Source organism: Vulpes lagopus, chromosome 10 (genome assembly GCF_018345385.1).
Source record: "Vulpes lagopus strain Blue_001 chromosome 10, ASM1834538v1, whole genome shotgun sequence".
NCBI classification, from domain to species: Eukaryota; Metazoa; Chordata; class Mammalia; order Carnivora; family Canidae; genus Vulpes; species Vulpes lagopus.
The window spans coordinates 332,346-339,575 of NC_054833.1; the positions used below are offsets into that span (position 1 = coordinate 332,346).

The 7,230-nt window shown below is 50.2% G+C and overlaps 1 non-coding gene across 1 annotated transcript; it reads left to right on the forward strand.

Moving 5' to 3' along the window:
* Positions 1-1,275: 1,275 nt before the first annotated feature.
* Positions 1,276-1,357, forward strand: TRNAS-GCU. The gene has a single exon. It is a non-coding gene; the product is annotated as a tRNA-Ser (tRNA).
* The last annotated feature ends 5,873 nt before the right edge of the window (positions 1,358-7,230 follow it).

Below are 7,230 nucleotides of genomic sequence, written 5' to 3' on the forward strand. Positions count from 1 at the left end.
AATAACATCTTTTAAAAAAAGTTTCACTATGTATTTCCTCTAGTATCACATCAGATGGCATATAACTAAGGTTTTTCCATATATAATTATGGTAAGATGGGACCCCTGCCTTCTGGGGAGCATTGGACGGAAACTGTAAAACAAACAAACAAACAAACAAACAAAAAACCAACTTTGTTCATCGAAAAGGGAAATTTCCAACTCAAAATTTGTATTGAGAAATAGTTTGAAGTCACTGGTACAAAATTAGGTTTCTTTGGAACTGTGAAGAGGGAACACACAAAAAGTGAACATAAGTGATATGAAGAGCAAAATGGGAGTCCTGACTCGAGGCTTAAGGGAAAAATCATAACCTACCTCATTCAAAAAGATAGTTTGACTCACTGACTGAATAAATGTTTAGTCCTTTAACCCATGCATTGCACGTGAGTTTCCCCTGGTGGGTGGGTGTGCGCTGGAGGTGGGTTTGGGAAATTCAGGAAAGGAAAAGGACAGAGAGAGAGGAGGGTCTCTCATGCCAAAGCTAGCGACAGGAGAGGTTTCCCAGGAAGGAAGAATCTTTTTGGCAAGCAAGACCCTCCGGTCTTCCCCTGTCTCTCCGAAATCCTGCACTAAATGGAGAAAAGCGAACGACGCCTGCTGGATGACGCTGAGTTTCCCCGAGTGGTCAGGCTGGGCCTCCTCTGGGGAACACGAAGGTGGGGGCGGGCTGGGGCTGTGCGGAGGAGGTGGCCGTGGCCTGCCCCGGTGGCCGCCGCGCCCCGCCCCGCCCCGCCCCTGGCGTGCTGCTCCCTGGGGCCCCGATGTCCCCACCGCACCCGCCCCTCGCAGTCAGTCTTGCAGAAACGCCAGCGAGCTCCCGCGCTCCGCGGTCTTGTCCCGGCGCTGGCGTCAGTGCCCAAGGTCTCTGGGGTCGCTGCGCGCCAAGCTCCGGGGAAGCGAGCGGGAGGGAGGTGCAGGCGCGTCCCCGCAGGCTGATGTATTTCAGGGACAGATACCGGAGGTTGGTAGCCCTTCCCCGGAGCTGCGGGCACGTCCGAGGGGGCGCGGCCCCGGCCAATCCGCTCGCGCTCGCGCTCGCGCTCGCGCCTGGCAGGTATATGCACTTAATGCCTCGGCCGCTGGGTGCACCTGCTCCTCCAGGATGCGCTGCTGTGAAGGGACCTGGGGGTGCGGTCCCGAGAATCCAGTCGACACCAGTTCCGAGCAAACACATCTGCGTGGATCACTGCCCGACCCGCGGCGGGGTGAAGAGTGCGACGGAGATCTACATCCGACGAGGTAGTCGAGTGGTGAAGGCGATGGATTGCTAATCCATTGTGCTTTGCACGCGTGGATTCTATTCCTACCTTCGTCGAGAGGTTTTCCTCGAACTCCGCTGCTTCCTCAGAATCACAAGGCCCACTAGCGATCATAGTGGGTCCTCTGACTCCTCTTTACTTTCATCATCTGAGACGAGAGCCTTCTTCAGGGCAGGTAAGATATTTATACTCAATAACGGAGGCTCCAGGTCTCCAGAAGAAGCGCCTGAATAGTTGAGGGATATAGGAAAACATTGCCTAATTTAAATAATAAAGTCATCCACAGACTAAGTTGTTTATATTGTATTTGGCATGATATTTTCAGCCGGATTTTAACTGTAATGCAATTTTCAACACATTTGCTAATTTAAAGTGTACCCTTGCCCCCAAAATGTAATTTTGAATGCGTTCATCTGTAAAGTTGCAACATATATTTTTAGAAATAAGTTTGCTATGTCCTAGGATATACGCATTTTAAATATTTATACACAGGGCCAAATTACCAACCAAAGGAATTTTATTAGTCTATACCCCCAGCCAATAATGACTGAAGTCCTTGCTCTCTGCACTCTCCCCAATATGGTATGTTGTCAACTTTCAGTTCTCTGTTCATTTAGCAGGTGAAAGTGATATTGCAGTACAATTTAACTTCCATTTCCCTTATTACAACAGAATACCTCCTACATTTATAAATATATATATATATATAATTGTTTTTAATTTATCTGAATTTTTATTTTTTTAAAGCTGAGAGCAATATTTGAAGCATGATCTCTGGGCTGCTTCAAATGCTTGTTGTGAATGAAGAATTCTGGGCCTCACTCTTGATCTATTAAATTATGATCCCAAGGAGTACGCTTTTGAATCTGTGATTTAATAAAGCATTCAGATGTTTCTTCCATTGACCTTAAAGCCTTGTATCTGGCTCAGGTATCTACATGTCACATCTAACCACCCAGGATTCTTTTTACTTTTGTAAACGTTCAGCCCAGGAAAGCTGCTCCTGTCTTCAATCTTCCCAGCTACATCTCTCCTATTTTGTAAATATTTTTTAAAAATATTTTATTTATTTATTCATGAGAGACACAGAGGGAGGCAGAGACACAGGCAGAGGGAAAAAGCAGGCTCCGTGCAGGGAGCCCAATGTGGAACTCGATCCCAAGATCCCGGGATCATGCCCTGGGCCGAAGGCAGACACTCAACCACTGAGCCACCCAAGGTGCCCCTATTTTGTACAGATTTTAAAAGCTGTTTTCATATCCTCAGATAATTTGCTACCATTAATTCATTCACTCTCCTCTGTCCTTCTCTACATAGCTGATTGCATCTTCAAATCCTGAGTTAAGTCTCTTCTCTGGAAAACACATTTTCCCAGGATGTGTCTGTAAGTTCTTTGAGGGAACTATCAGAGAAAAATCGCACCAGATGGCATTAAACAGGCTTGTTAAGACTATTGCAGTAAAAGACAGAGATTAAACTTGACTTGGAATACAACTGGGGCGGCTAGGGATGTACAGCCAAGGGCAGGGAAAGGGAATCACTGGATGAGAAATTGCTAAAAACAAAAACACAAAAAAACTTGATTAAATATTTAGTGGAGTAGAAGGAACTTGATCCGATATGAAGGGTAGGGGTTTCCCACCTAAATTGACTTAGCAGGATTCTTGCCAAAAGTGGCCTCCATAGGATTCTTAAACTGGTCTTGTCAGGCCAAGGATGGCACCTAGTTCAGAAGGCTCAGAAGAACCTCACTAATTTGGAGGGAGTCTTTGTGAATACCCATAGACATTCCCTCAGCTTCCTAAAGGCATAGGAGAGCCATGGAAACTCAATACCACAAATGGCCCACAGATTTCCAACCACTCTCCCAGAACTTTATGAAGTGACAGTAACAGAAGGAAGAAATACTTCTTAAATATTGAAATAATTAAATGATGAGGTGCTAGCAGAGGTAGCACCCTCAGCTTCCATCATGTGTCTGGCTGGTTCTATTTCCCTGTGGCAGCTGCTCTGTGGCCTTCTCCCCAGTCCTGGGTCACTTGGGTGCAGGCACTCCTCCACCCAGGCCTTTTCATTACCTTCATTTAGAGGGTTGGAATAAAGTCTGAATTCGTGGATTTGAGGTAGGACAAGTGAATCCTTGATGCAGGATATGATCATAATGATTACATCATTTAATTATTTCAATATTTAAGAAGTATTTCTTCCTTCTGTTACTGTCACTTCATAAAGTTCTGGGAGACTGGTTGGAAATCTGTGGGCCATTTGTGGTATTGAGTTTCTTTTGGTTAGGATGCCAGTACTGCATGGCTGAGAGAGAACCACAGGCTGGAGGTGGTGCCAATTGGAAGAAGGACTGCAGGTATAGACTTCCCACATGGGGAAAGCCATCAGGCCATTTCAGAAGAGAGAAGATATTTTGGGGGGACCTCATCACACTAGCATCAACAAAGTGGAAAGAAGGTAGGATCTCACCTGCTGTGATGACACCCCAAGCAGAAGAGGTTATTTCCCTTTGCAATTAGCATTATCACAGACCATGTACATGGAGGTACAAGCAAGCACCCCCAGTGGGAATCAAAAGATTCTATTTTCATAAACTTAGTAGCCTTAATTTGTTACATAATTTCTATGTAACCAATGCTAATTCATAATAGGAGCTAATAAATATTTGCAGTCTAATGAATTACTGAAATTGGGGAGAGTAGGACTTGACTTTCTGTTATGAATATATTAAAATGTTGAAGTAAAAAGCAATCTGAAAATAGATCACTGGATTTAAAGGTTGCCTCTTCTGACATAGAAAAAATCTGTCTGTACAAAACACAGATATCTGCCTTTTCCTTTTTTTTTTTTATACCCCTCTCTTCCTAATTTAGTTCCTGTCCTCCTTAAGGAAATCATTCCTTCCCATGACCCATTTCTCATCTAAATGAGTGTCCGGACTTCCTGGGTTTGATTGTTATGGCCAACTCTATCCTGTCCGCACAGTGAGAGTATTGTGCCACTCTGCCAGCATATTTTTGTTCCTGAGCTTCAGCTCTGGTGGTTCAAGCTGCAGTTTTTGTTGGTGTGAGGACACCTCACCCTGGGCTGCCTCTGTTAGCCTGGGGCATGGATCGATGAGCGTTCTGCGGCTTCCATCCAGGCTGCCCTCCAGGAATCTGGGGCAGGTTTTGGGAATAAGGAGGAAGGAGCAAGGGCTTACGTGTGCTCCTGGTGGCAAGAATGAGAAGTGCCCTAGGTATGGGGCTTGGTATCTCTGAGTGGGGCGGATTGAGAGCTCTGGGGACGCCCGTGTACTTGGAGATGCTGAATATGCTGGCTGCTCCAGGAAGGTCGGGAGGTGAAGTTTTGAAAGTGGAATTTACTTTCCTTGTTCTTCTCTTTGATTCAAGTTGGGAAGTTGAATAGTGCTGCGTGTTCAGATGCTAACTATAAAATATAAAAGGTGCTTCCCAACAGGTGCATTGAGTGAGACTCAACTTGAGGATTCTAAATCCAGAATGCTAAACCCTACACCATGGGACCAACCAAAAAGGTGAACACACCTATCTTAGTCATGGTTAAAATATCTCCTTGGCCATAACTGCAGTAGCTCCAGCCCAGAGGTGGGTCAGGCTTCCCTGGGACCAAGCTGACAACGAAATCTGATGCTGTGTTGTCCTGGAAGAGGGGATGAGCAAAACAGAACTCAAGGCAGTTGGGGCACTCTCCAGCCCACCTCTTTTGCTATCCAGATTTTGTGAGGTCTGCAGCTTACACAATTTAGGGGGTCCTGTTTAAGAAAAATAATAGATGTTATCAGCACAGAATTAGATACAGCCACTCTAAGGTGTATATGATGTACCTGAGCATAAAGTGCAGCAGAAAGGGACAGTAGTCTCAACTCATTTCCTTTTTTTTTTTTTTAAGATTTTTATTTATTTATTCATAGAGACGCACAGAGAGAGGCGGAGACACAGGCAGAGGGAGAAGTAGGCTCCATGCATGGAGCCCCATGTGGGACTTGATCCCGATCCTGGGCTCCAGGATCACACCCTGGGCTGAAGGCGGCGCTAAACCGCTGAGCTACCCGGGCCGCCCTATAGTCATTTTTAAAGAAGTGTGAGAAATATATACCAAATTTGGCATGATTTTTTTCTGAGAAATGGAATTAAGGGATAAAGGAGCTTTTCATTTTTTGCGATGTTCACTTTTGTGATAGAAATTTGTTGCTTACAGGTGTGTATCACTTTAGATAGTAAAAGTGAAACACTATCAAGGAATTAGCGCCCTTCTATAGAGGCCTTAGAGGTCATGTTTACTCCCTGATGACTGCGCCCTGTGCTCATAATGGCTGTGACAACAGGATACAGAAGATGAAAGGAATAGAAGATGGAGTCGGTGACTGCAGAGCATTAGCAGTTGGCTGGGGAAAACCACAAAAGATAAATGCAACACGTTAAGAGTGCCTAGGAAACTGGAGAGGCTCCTTTGAAGATCTGATGATCAGGGTACGTAAGCAAATATTTTATATAGTTTAATTGGGTTTAGGGACTCACTCGAGATCACTTACGGAACCCAAGGGGTAAGAGTTTTTAATTTCGAGATTTCCAAAAGAAAAGTTCTGATTCTTCAAAGCCTCCTGAATCAGAAACGCCAGAATGTGAGTCATCATTAGGGACCAAAGTAGAAGGGGAGACAATGGAGAAAGGCACCCTTCCGGTTTGCACGGCGCTCCTTGGGGATCCATCACTCCTGCAGCGCAGCTAACCAGGCGGAGTCCGGCGGGGAGGGGGCGAGGGGGCGAGGGGGCGGGGCCGGCCCGGCGAGGCTCCGGGGCCTCAGGCGTGGTGCGCCGCCCGCTGCCTTCCCCTCAGCGACCGGTGTCCCGGGGGGCGCCCACTCCGGCCCCGCCGTTGCGTTCACCTGTCGACGCCGCGCTCCGGAGCGTGCGACCCGAAGGAGGGCGCAGCGGCGGGAGGTTCCCGGGGTCCCGAGCGAGGGGCTCCCGGGGCTCTGGACGCACACCGGAGCGCGCAGGCCGTTTCTGGGGCCGGTCTCCCGGCGGTTTCGGGCCCCGCTCGTCCGCCAGAGCAGCAGCCAGAGCCCCCGCCGTCCCCGAGGGAGTCCCCTGGGTGTGGAGCGCGGTTTGCGCTCCCATGATTGGAGACATGAGGCTGGACCTCTAGCTGGCGGCGGCCGGGGAAGGCCTGAGGCCTCGGAAGAGCTAGAAGCGGCGGGGTGTGCAGCCCCCAGTCCGCAGCCGCGGCAGGAGTACCTTCCCGGGGCGTCTGGCACCCACGGCCCGACCCACAAGGAAACCCAGAGCCGTCCGCACAAGGTGCACGGCTTCCCAACACACGGCCACGCAGCCAGGCTCCCCGAGCGCCCGGGGCCACTACCACCAAGCTCGCGCCGCCCGCAGGCTAGAGCGGACCGGAAGTGCGCGCAGACCGGAAGTGCGCCCGGCCGGCGGGGACGCGCGGGCTGCGGGGACGCCGAGTGTGCGGCCCCGCCGGCCGGGAGGGCGGCCCTGGGCCTGCTGCGGCCTCCGGGAGCTGGGGGCTGCGGGAGGGGCTGCGGCAGGGGCTGCGCGGTGACTGCCGAGGTGCGAGCCCCTGCCCTCCTGGCCGTCGGGCTTGGCTTCCGAGCGGCCCTCCCCGCGTCTGGCCGCCGGGTCCCCGGGCGCCGGCGCCATGAGGTCCCAGGCGGCCGCGGTGCCCTGGCGGTCGTGCCCCGCAGGTGAGGTGAGAGGCCGTGCGTGCCCGGCTTCCCGTCGGCGCCGAGGACGGCTTCCATTCCAGCGGACCCGCCCCGCGCAGCGCCCCGAGTTGTTACGGAAACCCGCACTCTGCGGCGTCTGTGATCTCCCAGTGCTGGCGGCTTCCCTACGGCGGAAACTTTCCTAACCGAGTGGGGCTGGGGAGCGGAGAGCGCGCGTCTG